Consider the following 25,551-nt stretch of genomic DNA (forward strand, 5'->3'; position numbering starts at 1 on the left):
ACTTTTAAAGACATTAGAATTACTCGAAACTTACCGTTCGTGCAGTAAGCGACGGACAGCAGTCCTCTGAAGTCAAGAGGCCTGCTCCCCTTATCCAGTGAAGAAACTGGTTACAGCACCCTGCCCCGAGGCAGATGGAGAGCACGGCGTTCACTTACCTAAGGTGAGAGCGTTAACCTTTGGGGTTCTACAGGAGAAGCGAAAGGGAAGAAGAGAGAGACATTCAATAACCCAGTTCATTAATCCCATATTTTCTATCTGCAGACATCTTACCCTTCGAGTCAGACATACAGTGCACAGAGGTCCAGCCCAAAGAGCCAGCCGTGTGTTACACATCACCTTTGAAGATACGGTATACGCCCAGTCAAGACCGGCGCCTCTACGGGAATCAAGTGAGCGTTACATTTTAACCCACTCTCCAATTTAGGCACGACCACCTTCTTCCATGCTTTACTTGGAAGAAATAATAACGCTTTGAGAGTCGAGGCCTACATTAATACTGTCTTATAGAGTTTACTTGTAAAATAAACAAATTGCATAATAAAGCATCATGATGACATGTGAATCCATATAGCAGCATGTTGAGATAAAATAATATCAGAGTACCTTTATTTTCCACATCCTGAATGGAAAACTATAAGATGCAAAAGGCAAACTATCTATTTATCCACTTTATTTTCAGTGCTTTAAGACGCACAATAAAAGAAGTTGTATAGTAAACTCACTTAGGGCTGGAGATTCGACACAAACCTCCAGCGTGTTGTGCATGGTTTTAAGAACATTCAACTAAGGACAACAACGCAAACTTTACTTTTTAGCAAATCAAGCTATTAGACATTTTCTTTTTTTCTTTTTATTGTGTCTTTAGTTATAAACTTTAACACATATACATATTTACAAACCTATTTAAAAGACAAAATCGATACATAAAAGAGAAGAAATTAACATTATCAAAAAACATAAAACAAATCAGCCTAATCAATATAACACAAAGGAAAGAAAACAGTTTCTTACTGATCTGATTATAAAAACTTTATAATGCCTTATCGGTCATGACCAAAAGAACAGGACCCAAACAAGACCCTTATCCAGGCTTATCAACAGTATCACAGCGTCTCCAAATTTGCATAAAAATTCATTTGCATGAAGCCAAATTTGGGTGATGGCAATTATCAGACTTTTATTATACCCAGTTATGCATCTAAGCCATATATATTGCTCTCATTTTAACACAGCAAGTCAATATATGTCTAGCAGATTCTATGCAGTTACCATCCAAGCATAGTCTGCATTTTCTCATCTCCTCAGGAATACCATGTCCATGCCCCCTTATTTTTAGGACATTCAGACGGTTAAGTCTTATGTCCATAAAGATTCTGTGGGTAGCAGGACAAGGCAACAGCTTTAGATACCTTTGCATTTTTTTATACTCAAAAGGCATTTTAGAAAAGGTGCGCAAGGATTGCATATTCGCTATCTTATCATGGTTGGCGACCCAGTCCCACTTCTCAGTGGAATCCTTAACGGATTTTAGAAGTGCACCTTCGCCATAATCCCAGTTGAGAACCCAGCCTATCTTATCAAAGAATAGCCTAATCTATTAGACATTATGTGTATGAATACATATTTCAAAGGGTGCTTTATTGTGTTGCTTGCTTTAACTGTCACAGATTTGCAAGGTGACTGGTGGTCTTAGGTCAGCACAGACAACATCTTCCTGTGTGGCATAAGTGCATGTGAATGAGCTGAGGGTAAACATTTCTCACTGTGACACCCCTTCACTACATCCATTATCACATGTGGTGGATAACTGTGCCACCTCTTCTCATCCGATATCCACAAAAGTGTAGTCCTCTGATAGAAAATCCTCATCTCCCGCTAGCCTGGTTTGCAAGATTGCAGCAGAGTTTAGCCCTAGAGCTACCGTTTTGTAAAAGTGTTCATGCATATGCTTGTTCTTTTGCAACTTTCCTTGTCCTGGGTATGTGTAAATTGAGACAGACATATCTGCCGACAAATTAGGGGCAGATTAATGTGTGCATTATTACTGACAATGCAAGACGTGCTTCTTTATGGGTAAGTGGCTCATTTGCATTGCACGTTTGCACCGTCATCTCGCTTCCCTGGGATCTCCCATCTAACTCTCTTCTCATGTCGATTAACCATTTTACATGTCCCCACACTATTACTCCCACTTGTGTGACCTTTCTTTGGAACTGCGCACACACAGTTTGGGCACATGCACCTGTCTGTGTGTCTAGGAATGTAGTCATCTACATGCAGACCGTTGCAAGGGTTCCTGTTTCTTGAATTACACACGTCATGCATGCACATTGTTCTTGGGCCCAATTTTCATTTGCACCCAAGATTTACCTCTGTTGATCAGCGCCTCTGTTTTTGTACATGTTTAGTGCTCCCTGTACAAACAAGCACATGCAAAACATTCCTAATTTAAACGTAAATGTTGCTATTTGACCAACATCATCATATAGGTTGTCTCACATAGTCCCCTACATGCCTGAGCACCCCAGCTGTTAAAGTATCTAATCCTAATAATATAGTTAAGATAATTAAATATCCGTCAAAGGATAATGTTTTATGAAAATGTTCCTCTGGATGTCACTTACCTGCAAACTAGCGTTATGCTGGAGCTCCACAAATGCACCTATCCTCTTAGCCATGATGCCAATCCTGCACAACCTACATGCAGCCTGATGAGGAAATCCGGAAATAAACACAGCCTGGAAGTGCAAGCCAAAGCAGAAATGCGTGCATCCAGGCTCTGACTGTGTTTATTTCCGGGTCCGTCCGGCCCTGACTCCAGACCATCGCGGGCAGTTCCCGGGCCCCGTGGCATAAAAGCAAAAAAATACACTTTTTTCACACTGAACTGGGCTTGTTATTGTCCATGCTCAGTTCAGTGCGAGAAAAAAAAATATATACATTTTTTTGCTTGCTTTTCGTGGGGTGGTTGATGGGGGCGGCCAGCATTTTTATAAGGGTGGCCATGGCCCCCCTGGCTACCCCTTGGTGGCACCCCTGCGCCTCGTGCGCGCAATGTTAACAATAAATGAGAGGCAAATTACTCACAATTAGGTTTATAATCAAAGAAAGGAACAGTAACTAAACATATATCCCCATGCTATTACTCATACAGAAACATATATCACTGAGCAATGACAGGGTAACCTATCTTCTTGGAAGCGCAGCAAAGAAAGAGGAGGGCGCACAGACAGGACATGACATGGTAGGTGTGCTGGATTATGATTGGTTTAAGAAAATAGACACAAAACTACAGGGACACACTGGACCTGTGGGGATTTGTAGTCCCGTGTAGTGTATGTTTTGTTTAAGTGGTTGTTTTACTGTTTAAAAAAAAAGAAAAATAGAAAACTAAAAGTTAAGATTGGAAAAAAGCTACTGCGAAGAGTGGCATTAAAGATTTTAAGCATAATGGTCGCCTGCGGTCTTGACATAGAATTAATTATTTCAGGTACTTTTATTTGGCATATTCATTCAAAACAACACACCCTTGTGTCGAAGGGTAGACTTTTATTCATAATTCAACTGCTTCCAATTACAAGTAAAATAGCATTACACCATTATTTACATTTAGTTCCTATCTTAAAATGTTTTGGAAAATGCAAGGTACATCTCTTTTGAAATGTAAATCAGAATAGTGGAGGAATCAACAAGTCGCTCACTTAAGGGTGTCAGGCATTCACTTATGGCAAAACATGTGGACTTGGCATGTGGACAGTTGCAATCAGTCAGTTGAAATGACAATTTATCACCACCGGAAAATGAATGGGCAGAACTACGCACCTACAAGTCTCTATTTAGATTTGTTCCCATTTAGCCATCAGCCTTTTCTTGTCCCTTTCAGGGATAGCAAATAGGTTAATTCAAGATCTTATTTAAAATATGGTTATCACAGGGCAAATGGTTTTTAATAACTGTTGATCTATAAGATTCATTGCGCATCATATCCCACAAACTCAGATGTATTTTGCTTCTGTTAAAACCAAAGCCATTGATTAATTTCCATTAAGTAGAGGCCAGTATGTCCGGCACTATTACATCTGTATAGAGATGTACTTTTAAGTTTCGTGCTTTGAAACACTTGTGTATAGGCGTGTTATAAATGCCATATTATATCATATCTTTCAGAGTATCAATTTAATTCCTTTCAATGTTGCTTTGGTGGACACAAGACAGCAGGATTCTGCACAGGGTGGTAACCCTACTGGTTCCCTTGGGCAAATCTCTCATCACCTGGATATCAACACAGGTCCTTCACTTACTTAGTGGAACCAAGTCCAGCTGTATCAAACCTAGTCATGCTCTGGAGCAATGTACACAATTTTTATCCAGTCACAGTCTGAATGGGCCTCCCTTGGGTTTCTTTGAAGCCTCTCTTGCAGAATGACTCATTCCTTCCCTCTGTTTAGATCAGTCTAATCTCTATTTGGAATCCCTGCTATCCGTCCAAGACCGTCTTTATTTCTGCTCTTGATATTTTCCAAACCTGTCCCATAGATTTGGGCCTTTTAAAAGGAGTGACCCCTGACCTTGTGATGAAATAATTTTCTGTCTGTTCTCTATTGTGATTGAATTCTTTAACTGCTTGAGAGTGTGCCATCTTACAGTACTTACGCCAAGTCGGGTAAGATCATGATAATCTTTTGAGGAGGGGAGGATTCCTCACAATTCTGCTCCCTTTGTCCTGGAGAAGAGATCAAATGTTCCCTTTTTCTCCCTCTTCTCTGCAATATGACATCACCAAGAGGACAAAAGTAAGTTTGATGTTATTATGATGACTTTTTAAAATACTTCCACCACCACCATAAAATAACAGCATTCAACTTTTCGAAGCAAACTGCATACTGAGATGTGTGTCAAATTCCACAAGTATAAACCGAAGCACACTAATCTAAAATGTTTTTACATTCTGAAATATGGAGGAAACTAACACATTTATAAACTCCTTTTCCTGCAGATTGCAATCATATTTTCTGTTTTTTGATCGTCAATTTATTTATGTATTTTATTTTTTATATTTTTATAACGCGCCACTCACCATAGGTCTCAGGGCGCACATAAAACCACAAAACTAACAACGGAAATCAAGAACAGAAGGAGAGAAGCAGGAGAACAGTTACAATATGGTTAATGAGTTATGCAGTCTAGTAACACTTCAAAACATCCTTTTTAAAACTGTCTGGTTTCAAAAAATGTCTTTTAGTTTCATTTCTACCAATCCCTAACAAATACAGTCCTATCACCACTGTGTCTTTTTTGTTAACATTTTTAGATAGGGCTGCTTATATACAAATACAAGCATATCTTGACAAATCTCCTAGGCCTACGTCAATCTGGATTCAGGCCCAGACACGGCACTGAAGCTGCATTATTAGACCTAAAAACTCAAATTGAAGACCAAAAAGACAAAGGCAATATATCACTCCTCCTACTGCTAGATCTATCAGCCGCTTTCGACCTTGTAAGCCATGAAATTCTCTGCAACCACCTTATCTCTTCAGCCCACTTCTCTAACAAAGCTACGGCCTGGATTCAATCATTCCTTGACAGCAGATCAATGCGAGTTTTCTCCCATACAGCGTCGGCTGATCCAGCACCAGTACCCTGTGGAGTCCCTACGCTGCATAACATTTTTACTAAGCCTTTGTTTGACGATTTTGATAATTTGAGTGTCACCTCACTAATTATGGAAATGACACCCAAATCCTCCTGCCCATCACAGGGAACTATGACCAGGACTTAAAACGTCTAAATAAAATATATCTCATCATCAGGCTTGGATTGCCACACATGGCCTCTGTCTTAAAGATGAGAAGACAGAACGTTTCCTCATAGGCTCCCAAGCCAAACTTAACATACTCGACTCTAGATACAAATCTTTTAACATCGACGGCAATAACATTCCAATCTCTAAGGAAGCTCAGACATTAGGATTCTATCTGGACTCTACTTTAAAACTGACCAGACAAGTAAATGCAACTGTATCTGCTACAACCTACACTTGTAAGATCATAAATGCCAGCAGGTCTTTCCTTTCAACAACAAACTGCTCCATGCTAGCCAGCACACTCATGTTATCCAAATTGGATTATTGTAATGCACTCTACTTAGGTACCAACAAGCGAAATGTGAACAAACTTCAAGTAATGAAAAACAGCGCACTGAGATCTTCCCACAACATACCTAGGTCACACCACATATCAGGATCTAGACGCAAGGCCGACTGGCTTACGATCAAGAATAGAATCAACTTCAAAACTCTCACATTTACCCACAAACGCCTGTCCAACTCTGTACCTAAACATCTGCCTGACAGATTTACCAAAAACCAATCTGAACGGCCCACCAGAGCTTCCCAACAGCACTGCCTCAGAGTCCCAAGATTAAACCTGCAAAAATTGTGGGCAGTAGTTTCTCAGACCTAGCATCCAAACTATGGAACTCCCTACCTATAACTTTAAGAACCAAACCTTAATTTCCTTTATTCAGGACTCAGGCAAAACATTGGCTCACCTTACAGGATAGCCATTAAATCTTGTACCTGGTCCTCACCGCATGCATCTTTTCATAGCCTGTAATGTATAATTTCAAATCCCAATCCACTATAATTCATTGTACATTTATTTATTATACTGCATGTTACGGTTATTACCATGTCTGTAACTCTGTAACCATGTCATGTACCTAAAGCAATGCGCCCAGTTACCTGAGGGTCAGATGCGCTCTACAAATAAACAATTCAATTCAATTCAATTTCTACTTTTGGAATATCCCACTCTCAATTAATAATGACAAATACAGCCAAAATTCAGTTTCTTTGAAGATATGATTCCTGAATTCATTAGATATATAACTCGATTTTCTATATCTTAACTTTCCCAGAGCCTGGAAAGGTAGTCTAGATAATGTAATATGGTTTTCTGTATCTCTCAAAAAGAGATAATAAGCAAGTTAGATTCTTACTGAAGTCTGGCAGGTTGTGATTATTTTCTTATTGGAATAATGGCAACCTGAAGGAAAATGTATGTGAGATCATTGTCACTGAAGGGACCTTACATTTGAGTTTTCTACGTATGTTTTTACATATTTTTTCAAGGATACAACATAACTTATCTGATTTACTGGCTGGTTTCAGAGTGTTCTACATCCAGAATTTCATGTAGGGATATACTGCACATAGATAATCTTCTCTGCAGAGCCAAGAATCCAGATTTCCTATCATGATTTCAAGGACAAACAATATATTTTATGTTTTTCAAGCTAGGAAAAGCAAAGATTTGCAGGAAAAGTCAGTGATCCACAGCGCTTGTACTCTAAAGAATTAAGGAAGAGGTCCAAGGCTGCAGGTGTCTGGGGGTGTGGTTATACTGCCAGTATAATGCCATTAAGAAAGTCCAATTCAAACACGAGCAGGTCCCAGTCACACTGCGCCAAGGAGGTATGCAAATTAAGGATTGAAGTCCAAATGTTTATTAAAGGAAGGAACAGCCTGACACGTGTTTGGAGCCTGAAACGGCTCTTCATCTGAGGCTGAGATATCACCAAAAGAAAAGAATATTATATTGCCACAAACAAAAGGTATAACACTATTGCTTTATTAATGGATAATTTCAGTTGAAAAATGAGAAACCAAACCAAAGATAACAAAAAAGGCATACCACACAGGGGCAATGCAAGGGGTAGTTTGCCAAGACAATATGACACATGTCATACAGCAGTGGGTACAAAAACAATGTGCACAGACAGTTAAGTCAAAATTGGGCATATAAGAAGTCAAAAATCAATAAAGAACAGTACCGCACATAGTTGAAATTCATTGATTGGTAGATGGTCAATAACCAAGAGAAAAAAGAAGAAACAGACAAAATACACAATTAGATTGAAAGTGGCTACAGCAGCGCAAGCAAGAAACAAGCTACTTCAAACCCTTGTAGAAATAGAATTCTAATGAAATACGTATGTTACAAAAGATTTTACCTTGACTTCAAATTTGGAAAAAACTTCTAATTGCAGAGTGAGGACAGTGCCAAGAAGGAATCTACAGGAATTAGACACTTTAATGTAATTATTGTAGTAAAGTCAATTAAAAGGGCTTTGAGAATTACCAAAAAAGCCTACCTCTAATGCTTCCCAATTGCGGTAAGGCTGAAGTTTGAAAATGAAGAAGACAAATGATCAAGAAAGAATAATTACTGGGCTTCATAAATAATGCGGCGTAAATACGGTATGAGTAAGGAGGAATGCGCGGCAACCAAAGAGAAATTATTAAATATGCCAGTACTTAAAATAGAATGTGTCGCGTAACTCTTAATCATGTTAGGTAACAGGTATCATTAAATATGCCAGTACTTAAAATAGAACGTGCCGCGTAAATCTTAATCATGTTAGGTAACAGGCATCAATTGATTAATTAGGTGCTCTGAATATATGATAGGGTCTTGATTAAACAAGTGTGAGCCCGGGGGATCATACAAAAACGTCTTACCTGTACGGATGTCAGAAAATAACAACAAGATTCCAGCGTGCGGGCAACGAAATGAATGAGGGACATAAAGGCATGGCCACCGAAAGGGAGGCAATGTAGTGTGAAACGTTAATATGAGTAAAAGCTGGCCAAGTTGAAACTGCCATGTTAGGTGAAGGAGATAAATCAAAGGTAGATTAAATGAAGCAGCTGCAAATTGAAAAGCAAAGCGGCTTATGTGGAAACAAATTAGAAAAGGCCATATAAACATAAGAAACCAATTAAGGAAATTAATATATATACAAATTTAAGAATTAAAGGTCGTCAGGTACTTATGATGTAGTATCAATGTAGAAATCCATTAAGTATATAGTGATGCGGACATTGATGAGTCCTAACTAGGATGTCAAATGAAAGAAGGAGAAGATAAAGAGGGACAAATAATGAAAGGCGACTAAAGTGTAAAAACAGGGGGTGATTAGCCTAGCCAAGGCTAGAAGCATTGTTCATGAATGCGCTGCTGAATGCCAGCAGAATTGCACAGTAAAGTTACTACACGGGCAAGTGAAATTTGAAACCAAAAGTATACTAAGCGAATAATAGCAACAAGTGAAATATATATTTTCAAAAAATCCAAATACAGTGAATTACAATGGCACCAGTAATATTAAAGATTAAATCAAGCATAATTTAAAGGAAAATAGCAAATTCATGATCCGAATTTAATCCATGATACACATTTCGGTATTTACATATTAATTTGGCTTCCAATTGCCGTAATTTCAAAGTTAAATTGCCACCTGTAGGAGGCAATGAAACTTTGGATAATTCCACAAAACAGATGTCATCCTTACAATCCAGTTGGTGTGATTTTTGCCAATGATTGGCAAGGGGATATTTCGCATCCTGCCTACCAATTGTGGCCAGATGTTCACGGGTGCATATCTTAAGGGGTCGTATAGTACTCCCAATGTATTTGAGACCACAAATGCAAACAATGCAATACACCACGAATTTGGTGTTACAGTTGACGAATGAATTGATATCATGATCACCCCGTGGCCCAAAGGAGACCAATGATGTTTCAGATGCAAATTTACACATGTTGCAACATCCACATTTGTAAAAGCCTTTAACCCTTGCAGAGCGCAACCATGTAGTCGTAGGAGAAGGCATACTCATAAATGAGGGGCACAGTTTACTTTTAAGGGACTTTCCTTTACTGTACTTAATGCTGGCGTTAGGATCCAACCAATGGGATATGTCTGAATCAAGATGTAACAGGTGCCAATGTTTTCTCAAAATATTGTGGATTTTATGATTATCAGTATTAAATCTAGTAATCAACCTGATTTTCTGGGTGACTGATGAATTAGCATGATTTTTTGGCACTAACAATTCCGGTCTCTTAAGCTGACATACTGCTTCTGATACTTTGTCGAGACATGTATTATGATAGCCTCTCACAAGAAATCTTGATTTAATGAGAGTACTTTCATAATCAAATTCCTGCAAGTGTGAACAATTTCTCCTGGCATGGATAAATTCACCTTTCGGGATGTTCGCAATTACTTGTTTTCTATGACAACTTTGAGCATTTAACATTGCATTAACAGAGGTGGATTTGCAATAAGCCTTGGTTAACAGACCATTTGCGGTTAAGTGAATGGAGAGATCCAAGAAATCAATATGAGTTTGACTGTAGGTTGAGGTGAATTGTAAACCCCAATCGTTACTGTTCAAATAGGAGCAAATTCAAGAAGAAAATCTTGTGTACCAGTCCAAATCAAAATAATGTCATCTAAATAATGTTTCCATAGATGTATGAATGGATGGTAGGCAAAATTAGAGAACACGAATGACTGTTCAAAGTGATGCATAAAGGCATTTGCAAGTGCTGGTGCAAAACTTGCACCCATTGCGACACCAATCAATTGCTTGAAATACACAATATTAAATAAGAAAACTTGTAAAGTAAATAACAAGAGTTATTTCACCATTTCAATATGATCATAGTAGGATGCAGAGAATTCACAAAATAGAAAGTAAACACTTTGCAGTGCTTTCGAGTGATCAATCAAAGTATATTGCTTTGACATCTAGAGTAACCAACCAACATTTGTTCTGGAAGTTAAGGTTGTCAAGTATTTCTAGTACGTGCATTGTATCTCTGATGAATGTAGGAGTCTTCAGTACAACTGGTAACAATAATTCATTGATGTAAATGGAAATAGGCTCTAAAACACCACCACCTCCACTGACAATGGGTCTCCCTTCTGGGATGTCTGCAAATTCTTTATGGATTTTTGGAAGAAAATATACAGTGGGCATAATAGGGCCATCTACCGTGAGGAAATGTCTTTCCACATCAGTTAGCATGCCCAATTTATGCCATTTCAAAATTACTTGGTTTGCCTTGGCATGGATTGCCTGCAGAGGATTGTTAAGAAGTATGGAGTAACACCCTTCTGAATTAAGATTCTGCATACCCATAGTGATATAGTCAAGTGTATTCATAACAACAACATTGCCACCCTTATCGGCCTCTTTATTGATTAAATCAGGATTGCGTGACAACTGTTGGATTGCTTGAAATGCAGATTTATTTAAATTGCAAATAGCATGAGATTTATGTATCAAACCAGAGTCTTCCAAACTATTTATGTCCTTAATTACCGCCTGGTAAAATGTGTCGATAATATTGTCAGGGGTATTGCACTTTTCCTATGTTTGGCACCAGTCCCAAGATCATAACTTCATTTTGGCCTTGTCTGGGTCGTCCAATGACAGCTTTAATGAAATGTCTGCATTTTGCATGATGTTTTTATAATGTTTTTGACATGTGTACAGTGATCTAAGTTTCAGATTGTTCAGAGCCTGCATCAACATTGGCATTAACGTGGTGGTTTTATGATTCCCCATTAGGCATTTCCTAAAGAGGGCTAGAGCTTTCCAAATGATTGTTGACTTAAGGGATAGGAGACCCATTTCGTATCGTAAGAATACTATCGGGACACTCTTGGGTAGACTTACAATTTTTTCCCAGTATTTGCCCTCAGATAGATCCCAGTGGGGCTGGTGTTCTGAAAAAATTGCTTCTGCACCATATGCTATGACTGGTATCACTTTCTGTTTATAGTAGTTTATGGAAGGTATGTAAGAAAGTTTTCCCAGACGCTTCTGAATTAACAATCGTTGAGAGGTTAGGGTGCACATCATTGCTTTGAGATTGTCACTATATGGTTGTTCTTTTGGATTGTTGATATTATTTATATTCATTGACAATAAGCAGCGGTGCTTTGGTCAAGCACCACCTACATTTAATTTATTGATTTTTCTAGTGAATATCATGGCATTTGATTTTGAGACATTGACAGCCAGAGCATTCGTTTTGGTGTAGTTCTCTACTGCATCAAGCTTCCTTTGGAGACCTATCTGGGTCTGATCAATTAAAACCAAATCATCAGCATAAAATAGGCATTCAATTTTAAAATGTCTGATTTTCGGAGGAAATAATCGAGTGTTATTTAAAAAATTCATGATATCTCTGATGTGAAAATTAAAAAGTGTTGAGGCTAAAACATATCCTTGTTTCAGGCCAGTTAAAGTATCAATAACCTCAATTAGAAGCTCTTCTTTGGTAAATTTTATCTGAATGGATGTATCCGTATAAAATAGATAAATTATGTAACAAATGTGAAATGGGCAATGCGCTTGATGTAGCTTACGCAATAATGACTCTCTGGAGATGGAGTCGAAGGCCTGCCTAAAGTCTATGAATGCAAGAAATATGGATTGTTTCATTTTGCTTGCTTGCTTTTTGATAACTGAGAATAACATCAGGTTTAGCGATGTTCCAACACCCTTTACAAATCTTGATTGATTTATATCAAAAAGGTTCTTCGCTTAAATCCAATCAGTCAGCTCCTTTAAAACCAGTCTCGTAGATCTTACCTGGTATGTCCAGGAGCACGATGGGTCTATAGTTGAGTGTGTTATTTCGATTTCCTTTTTTAAAAATCGGTAAAATGATTTTGGTATGATACCTATTTTACCAATATTTCTAAAGATAGCTTCAAGGATCGAGGCCCATTCTTGCAGGTGTTTTTGAGGACCCAATTTGATAAGCCATCGGGCCCGGGGCACACAAGGAACTTAGTTTGTTAATAAGCATCACAACGTCCATGTGATCAAATCTAATATTAAAATCCTTGTTTGTTGGACTAGGTGTGCTTTTAATGAAGGTGCTCGGTCTGGCATATAGTGAATAGAAGTGGGAAATCCACGTTTGTTCACTGACTGCGTTCACCATTATTAGGGAGTCGGCAGACGTAGATGCCTTTCTGAAATCCCAAATCTGCACCGTTGATTTTCTGGTGATTGCTGCCAACATAGCTTAACCATCTCGTTGCCTTAGCTTTGCTTTCTACTGTTTCATAATATTTGTATACCTTGTGCGTACCTTTATTTTTTCTTTCTCATCTTTTAGTAGAGAAAATGTTCTTACTTGTTGACGCATCTGGGTCTTGAGTGTTTTAATGTAGGGATCATGTGGATGTTTGTGGGAGAAGACCGGGTGCCTGTTCTTACTGCATGGCTCTGTGATTATATTGAGCATGTCGGTATATTCCAACATCATGTCACTTGGACATTTAAATAGAGCACAAACCTGGTTCTTTAGAAGGTTGAGAGTGTAGGGTGACCATGTCACTCTATTCCTTCCATTATTTATTGCGAGTGGAAGTGGCTTGGATGCAGTTTATCTCCAAGATGTGGTGGTCACTACACTTATTAGGAATGACCCTAAAAAATGTAATTCTGTTAATTGCATTGCCTGTGATGAAGACATAATCAAGGGTTGCCTGGGAGAACCCTCGTTCCCATGTGGGTGCGGAGGGTCAATAACCCGTTACGGTTCCATTATGTCTCCATCAACCTGATCCATTTTCCTGCTCGACCTAATGGTGGCTTAGACTGCTCATTCAGGCACTTGAGATTCATATCTCCTGCTATAATAGTTACATATGTTTGTCCGTCCAAGGCAATTAGGTCTAACATTTGGGCAACAAGGCTGATGAAAGTATCCTCAGCACTGGCATTGGGGTTCCAATAGATGTTAATCATAGCAGTCTGGGGACTAAAGGGGGAGTCAGGAATAGTGTTCCCTCTAAGCTGTGCGCATGTGCGCTTGCCCAGCTTCCTTCTGGGTCCAGCTCAGAAGATTTTTAGTAGCGCACACAGACAATTCTCACCTATTCAGAAATATTTAATAAGGCACAAGCCACAGCAATTAATTGAAATGTGCTTTCTTTTAAAATAAGCAACTAGCCTTGATATTCTGATAATTTGCATTAACTACTATGCAAGGGTGACCGTGAACGCCTAAAATCCCTACCAGCAAAATACACAAATAAGAGGTTAAAAGCTAATATGAATAACTGGCTCCATGAATAGAAGAATCTAACCAAGATATGCCTGCATACATTAACCAAATAATGTTCCCTCTCACCCAGGACTCCTGAGCTTGATTCGACCACGCTTTTACCTTATGACTCTAACTTCTGGCCCAGAATGCATTAAGATAGTACAGGACAACCTTGAATCTTCCGCTTGGCTCTGCGAAAGTTTAGCAGACGTGTACCTACATCCACTTGTTTTATGTTTGTTGTAATATGAATAATATGAATAACGTTCACGTGCCAGAATTTCTGTTACTCATTGTGCCTTACCAAAAGAGTCACCCACAAGATACAATCAAACTACCAGCTAAAATATCAGATACTGACTGTCAGTAAGCAGGCTACCTGGATGTGTAACCTTATCCCATACTTCCTCTTCTTTGTACAAATGTCACGCAAGTGCTTTGAAGCGGCCCCTTGCAAGTTAATGCATTATAAAACTCAAATATTAATTTCCACTGTAAGGATTTTGAGAAGACAGATGTCATGCTCCGTATCTCCTACTTTAGCATTACTAACATTATCCTATAAGTGGAGAGCAACATTACAAAATCATTTACTTTGCCTACAAGGGATAATGGGTATGGACTATGCCTGGAATGACTCGTCCATAGTATCAGGGCACTGGATATTAAGACAGGAGAATGCTTTTCACACAATCTGCCTCGTTTCCAAGTGTTCAGAGTTCCTTTGGGCATACACCTTCACACATTATATGGTAGCTTGCTGATATGCAAAAACGGTTTCACTGAGCACTGTGTATTCCTACACAATGATATAAGGGTGGGATATGTTGCAAACAATAAAGATTTTCCATAATAACTTACTAGAAAGTCTTGATTCTGTTAAAGACACAGAGCCAACTTGTAGAAGAACTTGTGTCGGGCCGTGATCAAGCAGAATTAGTTTCCTGTATATGACAACCCTAGGTCCCTTATCAGGGTGGGAGAGAAAATCATGGAGTAATTCTGATAGAATGCATGTAAATTCCAAGGCATAATATTTACATTAAGCTTTTAATCAACCTCAAGTAACATGCTGTTATTTTCTCGCCGGGTGGGATAATGCTCGCCTCCGTGTCTTTAATAGAATCAAGACTTTCTAGTAAGTTATTATGGAAAATCTTTATTCTATGTCAAGAACGTTGGCTCCCATTATGCTTGTTTAAAGCTTACTTACCACAATGGATGCTGGCTGATCTACCGGTTTCAGGTAGAATTGTTTGAATATTGATTCGCTTGCCCAGTCTGCCATCCTCATGATGTCTTCTAGGTGAACTCCTGCCTGAAAGGCTTTGGAGACCATGGCTCCTCTAACGGAGTGGGCTCCGAAGTGCTGGGTGTCGATCCCTGCTTGAGCTAGTGTCCAGCACACCCAGCATGCTAAGGTTGGCGCTGATACCGCTTTGTGCGGTTTACGCAGAGCTATCAGTAGCTGTCCGTTAGGGGAGGTCCTGAGTGAAGCTATCTTTTCTTCATAGACTTTCAAGCATTTAACCAAGCAAAGCTTAGGTTGGTCTCTGAAGGCGGGATAAGAAATCACCCTGGAATTGCACTTCGTTCTTCTATGAATATGGAATACAATGCCATCCGGAGAAAAAGCTCTGCCTGCTAAATCTAGAGCTCTACATCAGAGACTCTCCTGCAGGATATCAAGCAACGTAGAGTAGTGAGTTTGCCGGATAGGGCTGTGCGTGATAATTCCTCGTTACGAGGCCATGACAAAAAGAGGTTCAGTACTTTATTAACGTCCCAAAGCTTGTCATAGCAAGCTGGAGGTGGGACGGTAAGCCTCACACCCTTGAGCATCCTGCAGACGAGGTGGTGTTCTCCTACAGGTACTCCTTGTATAAGGTCATGACCTGCGGAAATTGCTGAACGGTAGGCATTCACGGTCCTGTAGGCAAGCCCTCTTTCCGTGAGAGTTGCTAGAAAATTCAAAATCTCTTCTACAGGTGCTGAAATTGGATGTAATCCTTTCTCTTGGCACCAGGAGTTCCAGATGCTCCACGAGTTGGAATATCTCTTAAGGGTAGTAGGAGCCCCGTTCTCTCTGCTGAGATTGACTGCTTTGTGAGACATGCCTGGGACTCTCCATCTGGACCTGAAATCCTCCAGGCCGCTAGGGTCAGAGATCCGTTGAGGAGGAGAGGATGACGCTGACCTGCTGGACCCAGTAGGAGATCCGGAAACTGGGGTAGTAGGATTGGAGAATCCGAAGAAAGTTCCAGAAGAACTGGATACCAGGTCTGAGATGTCCAGACCGGCGCTATAAGGATCAGATTGGCATTATCCTGACGGGCCTTCGCAAGGGTCCTCGCTATCATAGTGGAAGGAGGGAAAGCATACAGTATTCCCTGGGAACATGACTGCAGGAATGCATCTGTTGTGGCTGCTGCCGGGTCCGGTCTCCAGCTGTAGAATGTTGGTAATTGGGAGTTGAGCCTGGAGGCGAAAAGGTGTATGGACATTGGACTCCAGATGTCCTGGAGGCGTAGGAAAACCTCTCTGTTGATCCTCCAGTCGCTGTAATCTTTCGAGTGACGGGAGTACCAATCCGCTACTACATTTGAGAGACCAGGAAGGTATTCCGCTGTCACTGAAATCCAATGATCCAGACAGAAATGCCAGAAATCCTTGGCTAATTCTGCTAGGGGTATCGACTTGGTGCCGCCCAGATGGTTGATGTATCTTACCGCTGAGATGTTCTCCATTTTTAGTAAGATACAGCAACTTGCTCTGTCTCTGGCAAAAGAGCGTACTGAAAAGGAACCTGCAAGAAGCTCTAGACAGTTGATATGCAGATCCAGTTCCTGAGGGGACCAAGTCCCTCCCGTGGCTACGGAACCGCATCTCGCTCCCCAACCGGAGCGACTGGCATCCGATTCGATGGTAATATCTGGAGCGGAGCCGAAGATGGCTCTGCCGTTCCAGGCTTCCATGTGAGTGAGCCACCAGTTGAGTTCTGTCCTCGCTTGAGGAGACAGTGTCAGGAGTTGAGAGTAAGAAAGGCTCCGCCTTAAATGTTGGCCCTTTAGTCTTTGCAGTTCTCGATAGTGAAGAGGGCTGGGAAATATTGCTTGAATGGAAGATGAAAGTAGCCCTATCACTCTTGTTAATTCTCGAAGAGAGAACATGTTCTTCTGTAAGAGCCTGCGTATCTCTCTTTTAGTAGAGTGGATTTTGGCTGATGGGAGTCGAAGCTGAGAATTCTGTGTGTCTACTATGAATCCCAGAAATTCCATATTCTTGGATGGAAGTAGAACTGACTTTTCCCAGTTTATGAGAAAACCGAGGCTGTGTAGCAAGTTGATTGCCAGGATGGTTTGTTTCTGAACCAGCTCTTGTGAGTGGGCCATGAAAATAATGTCGTCTAGGTAAATTATGAGACGGACACCTTGTTCTCTTAATTGAGCTACTACGGGTCTTAAGAGTTTGGTGAAAACCCAAGGCGCCGAAGAGAGTCCAAAGGGGAGACTTGTGAACTCCCAATCCCGATTTCTCCAAGAAAATCTGAGGTAATTTATGTGTGCTTGATGAATCGGCACTGCAAGGTAGACGTCTTTTAAGTCTAGGCGCATAAGCCAGTCGTTTGTTCTCAGAAGATCTCTGAGCATCTGTATACCTTCCATTTTGAAATGGCGGTAAATGATGAATTTGTTGAGAGCTCTGAGGTTTATGACTGGGCGTACCTTTTGCTTCCTGCGTACCAGAAATATGGGACAGAAGATGCCCCCCTGACTTGCTTTTGATGAAGACTGAGTATTTCGTTGTCTAAGGCGGTTTGGGAGTGGGGCGACATGTCTGGATGGGTTGCGCGCAAAAACTCTAGGAGCAGACCCCAAGCCGTGTCCCTTACCCAGGCGTCTCCCGATAAGGTATCCCAAGCATTTGCAAACATCATAAGCCTCCCTCCTATGGGTGTTGGTGGCGCTGGCGCTGCTATTAATACACTGACCTGTAGATTGTTGTTGGGCTGGTTATCTAGCCGCTCTCCTCCATGGACGCCCTCTTCCACGACCTCTCGAGGGGAAGAACGTGTCGGGCGTTCTTGCCAGGAATTATGCTGGCCTCTGGATTGTTGAGGTCTCTTGTCGAAGAAGTAGCGGCCGGAAGAGTGACCTCTTCCTCGTCCGGCCCTGGAGAAAACCTTTGTTGCAAATACTCTTTTTATTGAAGCCTGTGCTTTGTCGAGTGCAGTGAATATCCCGACGAATTTTGTCATCTCCTTCATAAAAGGATCTCCGAAAAGCAGACCTTGCGCAGTTGGGCCAGATTCTGTGTCCGCCAGTTCGGTTAATTTGGCGTCTATTTTGTATAGGATGCCTTTCCGTCGCTCTGTTGAAATAGCGCAACTGGCGTTGCCTAAGAGGCAAATAGCCCTCTGGACCCAACCGGACAGTATTACTGGGTCGATGGGGTCTGAGGAGCTAACAGCTGCATTTGCAAGATCTGAGATTTTTGCTAGTGGACCTACTACGTCCAGCACTTTGTCCTGGCAGGACTTCCAGGTGCGATCAATACCCTTCCTAGGGTCTTTGACGTTCTTACCTAGAAAGGTGATCATTTTAGAATCAAACTCTGGAGTCAGAGCTACCTTGTCCGCTATGTCTGGTGGTGGACATTACGCACAAAGTCTGGCCCTGACTTCCTTGTCAAGAGGCTTGCGTAGCCTGAGGTGGATGTAGTTCGATGTCTTGGAAGATGGTTCCCAGTTGGTAGACCTGGGGTGTATTAAATCTTCTGGGGTAAGCATCCCTTCTGTAGGAGGTTTGTTCCCGGTTGTGTCTTGAGGGATGGGGTCTGCCACAATCCTCTAGAGAATCCTCTAGATGAAATTCTTCTTCTGAGGAAGAGTGGGAAAGATCAGCGTCGTAGACGCTCCTATTATGATCATCTTCTTCCATGCTCTGTCCGTATCCCTCTGGGCTTGAGGGTCTATCTCCCCTGACTTCTTCCTCGGGGTAAGAGGGTTGTTTGGAAGGGGTTACCTTCCTGTTCATGAAGGCTTGTTTCAGCCTTGAAAAGGCGTCCATTACGGCAGCTCTGGCATTAGTTGGTGGGCTCGGGGGGGTCGTAGAGCTCTTGCGAGCCGGTGTGCATCCCCCTTCAGTAAGGTGCTTTCTTTTCTGTGTTCTCTTCCTCCCTGGAGGGGAGGTCCTTCTTAAATGCTCCTCCATGTTGTCTAGGCGATTTTGTATGGGAATGAGCATATCCGTTATAGCTTTCTTAAAACTGGTCTCCACTGAGGATCCCAGAACCTTCTGCAAGCTATTAGCCATAGCCACTTCATCTATATAGCAGTGATCTCCCTCAGCCTCAGACCAGGCCTGGTCTGATTGAGGCGAGTACTGCGCTGCCATGAGAAATAAATAAATGCACCTTACTCACTTTTTTTTTTCTTTTCCTGGGCTTCTGAACGCCTTCTCTCACTGCCCAGTAATCTTATGTATAGTTCAGCTTGTTAATGTTCATAAAATGCTGAATAGGAGATTTCTTTCTCCTTTTTTTTTTGTTAATGCAAATTTGGAGATTAAATAATAATATATTCACTCGCGTGGGTTTCTTTAGTTAATCCGTGATGAAATCGCAATGAAAAAGAAACTCGTCGTGAAGAGAGAGGAAGATTCCGGCGCTCGAGCTTGCAAGAACCGTTGTGCCATAACCGTCATGCGCACTCGAGCGCCGGAATGTCGAGGAAAGGACAAGGAGAGCTGGAGCTCCCCTAGTGGTCCTCAGGCGGCGCAGCGTGTTCCGGGTAGGCTGTGCCGGCTCCCCAGTGCTCAAGGAGAGCAACGAAGAAGCTGGGAGCCGGCGCGAGTCCGCCGAGTGATCCGCTCGACAAGCGGAGGGAAAAACAGCTGATTAGCTGTAAGCGTGCGAAGTGGAGCTTCGCATTACGCAGCGTCCGAGGCCATTAGAAGGTAACTGGCGTCGGAGCGCACTACAATCAATACGAATACAAAATTAATATATTGAAGGTGAATGTGTATAAGCAGAGCGCACTCTTAATACACTGACATAAATATATATGATATGAAAAACAATATAACGTTATCTTTAAATTCTGAAAGCCTGTCATAAACAGTGCAAAACATGAAGTCCTTATCTCTTGCTGTGAGCAGCAAAGAAAGAGGAAGTGACATCATGTTTAGGACTGTTTATGGAGGGGATCTGGACTGTTATTGGTGGACTAGGTCACATGTTGGTGGCCTCTAAATGAACTGGAGCAAAGCTCCCTGGGAAATGCAGTTCCTTCAGAGACTCTTAGTTTTATGTTATGTTACTGTTTTATTACTATGCTTATTATATATTAGTGCACCTGTTTTTTACACATTGCTCATGGCACATTTGGGTGCACAAATATCTTGCTGCAGAGCCCTTTCTTTATTGTTGAATAAAAGAAAGAGAAGCATAATGGGAGCCTCCGGTCTTGACATAGAATGTTGTATGCACTGCAAAAGAATTGCATACATGCAGAATCATGACATTCTTAAATGCACATAATATGCTGAGGCATTAAATATGCCTTGCTTGCAAAGTATTGAGGGTGTGCAAATATCCCAGTGAGTGTTTACTGCTACAATCCCTCACTTTTTACATTGCTCTATCAACTAGTATTAGAGGATAGTACTGGGGCAGGTGAAGGCTAAGGGTGGAAGAGCTCATGTCATCACTCCCTGCGGGTGATGAACAAAGCAGCACATTTCAAAAACCAAGTCGGACGTTTCGGTAGTACACTGAAGGAAATGTGTTGCTTGTTTGCTAACGGATAGAATATTCTAGTACCTGTCTAGACAACAGCACCTTCTTTTTCTTTCTAGGCTCAGCTGCTGAGAGCTTTTCAATATAACATGTGTTCTGTGTGTATATATATATATGTGTGATCTTCAGCAGGGCTCCATAATAAACCTCAGTAAGGCATGGTGCGGAAGGGTGGGCAAAACTATAGACTTTATTATGTGCCCTGTCATTTAACTTCCTATGTCAGCGGTATAAGCAGGGCTCTAATCAGATTTTGCTCCCTACTTCGAGTCAAATAATTTTTCAGGTAGTAAAAAGTAATTTGCTTTGCCAATAGGGATACTTTCTGCGTATTAAAAGATGTTCTTCCCCTTACAATTCCTGTTGAGATCAGGCATTAATATTATAAGAGTTCCTTCCTATGCCACTGCTCTATTGGTCACTAATTCGGATAAAAATCAGTGGAGCTTTGTGGGTTGGAGCAACAAAATGTTAATTGTTTCTCATTTTTGTTGGGCACATTTTCATTTTTTAGGGAGTACAAATGGATGGTGTATATGTCTCTTAGCTGTAAGGCTGGTACTCAAAAGACAACGTAATGTGGATAGTAAGCATAGGCACAGGAATAGTTGATCATCAGTTATTCTGATGCAATTATTATCCCTAGACAAATTATCAGAAGCATGTTCTCCTGGCCTTGAATTACCTCATTAAAGTGGCACTTGAACTCCTATCAGTATGTTTTTTGACACATTGCTTTTAATTGGCATTAATCCATCTGCAAATGTTGTATTCTGTCTGAATTTCTTGACAGCCACATCAGTTTATGACACGAGATATTTGAGTTTTGTAATACACCAGTGATTTTCCAGTGGCATAAAACGTTTGTAAGGTACTGTGGCAGGTGTTGAAGTCTTGGACTGGTTGATGAGTTTTCTATTTAATCACATGTGACATGTTCCATTTTAGCCTGTGTGTTTTGAAAACGTGTTTTAAGATTTGTCAAGAATTGCTGTGGCTGTGAAGAGGAATCCCTTTCCAAACTACGGCGAGTTCCTTAAATATGCATGCTCACAAAGTGGCTTACCTCATTAATCAGTTGCGCACATGGAAAATAATGTGCGCACAACAGCAACATAGAGAAAAATAATTAGAGGGAACATTGTTAGTTGTTACTAATCTTACTAATTGAATCCCTGAATTGGGGGAAACCTAAGGGACCCCTGTTATGTCTCCACAAAGGTGGACTGCTGTTAGTAAGAACGCGGCTGGGCACCCTCTAGATTGTTTGACCACTTGGATCCAGGCAATTTCGAAATTTGGCCAGAGTGGTTGCGTCATTATTAACGTCTCTTGCAGCATGACAATGTGATATTTGTTCAAGCCTTTTAACTGCGAGTTCATTAAATGCAAGAACCCTCTGCTATTCCATATTTCCATGGAGCTAGGTCGGTGGGACTCATCTAGCTGGCGCTAATGATTTGCTTTTGACTGTCTCTGATGTAGGGCTTTAGAGAGCCACAACCAATTTGTCTTAACCACTGCCACATCCCTTTCTTTAATCCTGACAATGTTGTTGATGGTTTGCCATACTGCAATTGATATACAGTGGCTGATAGTTGTTTCCCTCATGATCTTCAGCGTTTACTGCTCTTGTATGCTGAGTGGACTTATTGCCCCATATATGTTCACTATGATCTGTATCTTTTATTTCCATTTTATAGCTACGCCTTCATTCCCATTTAGTAGTTGATGGCAGAGATTTTATGTGTAACTCAAATCCACACTGGTTCAGTTTGTCTCTAGTTTGCCATAACAACTCTTTGGCTATAAGGGCAGCAATTTTAAGTTCTACTCTGTTGAAATTGTCACTTGGGATAAAACGAATAGATTTAGGGCCTGATTCATGGAAGTGTTTTATAATGGCGCAATCGCATAGGAAAACGGTCCATGAATCAGGCCCTTAATATCTTCCAAGCAGATGTTTAGCAATTTCGGGATGGAGTGGAAAGCCGTGAGCGGTGTTGTCCTATTCAGGAATGGGCCATGCTTTTTTCTGCCTACCATTGTGAGCATAAGGCGATCATTGCTCGCTATTTGGTTTTGATCTTGTGAATCACTAGACATGTGCCTTGCACTTGTCTCTTTAACTCTTTTTTGGGACTTTTGTTTAATGATATCAGCTGTCTCTGTGTTATTTACATTTGTGTTCTCTTTTGTTGCATTGTTTTAAAATTACACAAATCATTGAATACATTTGTGCAGGCTATTCTACGATCTGGAAAAGTTAACTGTGGGTAGTGTAAGCTTTCTAAGATCACATCACAAGCGGTAGTGAACAAATCGAGTAAGTTGATAGATTCATTAACTCGGCATTTTCTTCCACCTCAAATGCCACTGCCGCAGTAGGGATCTCTGCCATGCCATGATCTATATTTGCCATTCTAGGGTTCTCATGGTTGTCCTCCTTCACACTGACTTGCTGGTCAGATGAGCCTAAGCCAACCCCCTTTCCCATTAGATTCAATGGTGTCTTTTAGTCGTACCTGTTCTTTTGAGGTACTAGATTTTGGAATTGATATATTTTCAACACATTTCTTAGCACTAGTTTTAGTGTTTTTTTCTTGGCATTGATAGGTTTTTCGTTTTTTTGCCACTGATAGGGCAATCAGCTTTGACCGTTTTTTCTTAGCTTTGTGTTTGCGGGGGATGGGTTGGAATAATTCATATGTCGGGACTTCCACTATGTCAGGTGATGGAGGTGCATTATATATCCCAGTCTGTTCACTTTCCGAAACCACCTCCAGACATAGGTCTTGTACCCCGCTTGTGGCCACATCTTTGGGTTGAGATGTCTATTGCTAATTCCAGAACACTCTAATTCTCCCCTAATTGTGGAGACCTCTCACCCCTGTACGTGCTGTCTGTTACTAGAATTACACTAGGTTGGCTGTGGACGTCACTCTGGACCTCAAGTTGTCCGTAGAGTCGTTCCACCGCCAACCAGTCAAACTTCACCATTAGCATTTTAAGTACATCATTATTTATATCAATCTTTTTTACTTGCGCTTCATACATTTTTAAAAAGGAATACAAAGATGTATTAATGGCAGTAAATGTAGATTGTTTCATTGAATTTGGTGGCTGCATAAATCTAAATTATTGGCGTGGGGTGGGTCTTGAAAATGATGCAGCTGAGGAGTTCGATGAAAATGAAGAATTTTCCACTTTTGCCGTCTCTGGAATAAGAATGGGTGAGTTGGACAAATTTGAACTGGCCTTAGAGGCACTATGGTTTCTTTGTATCCAGTGCATGTGGGTTCCATAGCATAGGTAATATTCTGTGTCTGAGGAGGTTGATCAGGGTTCGTTTCTGGTAAGGGGTTAGGTGGGGCAGCTGTTGTAATGAGACTGCCCTCAATGTTTGTGCTCATATTGCCTCCAATTTTAATTACTTGGGAGTATAGTAGTGGACGTTGTGAATGATCTTCATGGACCATGAAAACGTCTGTTCTGTTAGGCCATTTCACATGATGCCCTTTGGTGTGAGAAAAATCTCCTGGTCCGTTTCAATGGTTGCTGATGTCAGACATTCTAGGACCTCTGCATCCGATTGCAGACCCTGAGTCGCCACTGTGTTGCAACCAAGCACATGGTTGCTTGTATCTTTACGAGTCACAGCGCATGCGACTTTGCCTGGGGTCACATGTGCAAGCGTTACAGTGAAGAGGGAAAATCGAGATCAAACTCCTGCCCCCTCACCCCAGGCACATCAACAGAAAGAACAGCAGAAAGAATAAGGAGCACACTCATCATTTGACCAGGCCCCAGTGTGCCCATGGGTGACAAATATGCTGAAAGACACCCACTTCACCAACACTGCAACCTACATGCTACATTAGCCCCAATGCAGCAATACCAGAATCTACAAAACACAAGAATTCCTGTTTAAAGGCCTGCAGATGCTCATATGAATTAACCTAATCAAAAGGCACAGTGTAAAGCCATGTTTCAGGAAAATTACAGCCAAGTACACTTGTCTCAGTGAACACCAGCCGCAGTGGGGATTCGTGCTCACTTCAGCAATGCGCCTCGCAAACACAAGAGCAGCCCAAGGTTTTACAGTAAGATAAGATTCCTTTCTTTGAACGACAGTGAACTCTGGCAGACAAGCATTTTTAATTCTTCACAAATATGAGTAAGTCAGAGCAGAACACCCAGAGCCCAGTGTTTTTTCTCTGGGAACAAAAGACATTTTCACAAGACCCACACATGATTTGAAACATAATTGTAACAAGAATGGCTCAGCTCTGGCCAATGAACGCTGAGGGCCCAGGGGCGAAAAACCTGTTCATCTAAAACTAATGGGAACAAATTCACAATGCAACAATTTTAGAATTAGGTAATGGGGGAGGAGCAGTTAAGCCAGCCCACTGACACCAAAGTCCAAATGTCCAATGATCAGGTTTCCTATAAGAGCCCTATAGGTTACCTATCGTTTTAGCAGCCAATCTCAGGATGAGATAGGTTTCTGTGAGCTAGTCCAATTCTGTAATGTCAGCCTGCAGTGTGTTACAAAGCTGGCTTGCAAGCCAGCCCCGGGGGGGACGGTGCCTGGATTTTCGCTGTGCACAAATCCCTCTGTGTTTTTTTGCTGCCCAGAAATAAACGCAGTTTGGAACATGTTGCTGCTTGCTTGGAACTCTGCTGCATTTCTTTGCGCAAAATGGGAGGTGTTGGGGCCTACCATAGCAGGGACCCCCAGAAACCGTGGTGGGGGTCCAACTTCTCCCCAACAACAGTTTCAGATTTGTTGCAAAAATGTCTGATGTCGTTGTTGCCT

Source organism: Ambystoma mexicanum, chromosome 8 (genome assembly GCF_040938575.1).
Source record: "Ambystoma mexicanum isolate Mex_15411 chromosome 8, UKY_AmexF1_1, whole genome shotgun sequence".
In the NCBI taxonomy this organism is placed as follows: Eukaryota; Metazoa; Chordata; class Amphibia; order Caudata; family Ambystomatidae; genus Ambystoma; species Ambystoma mexicanum.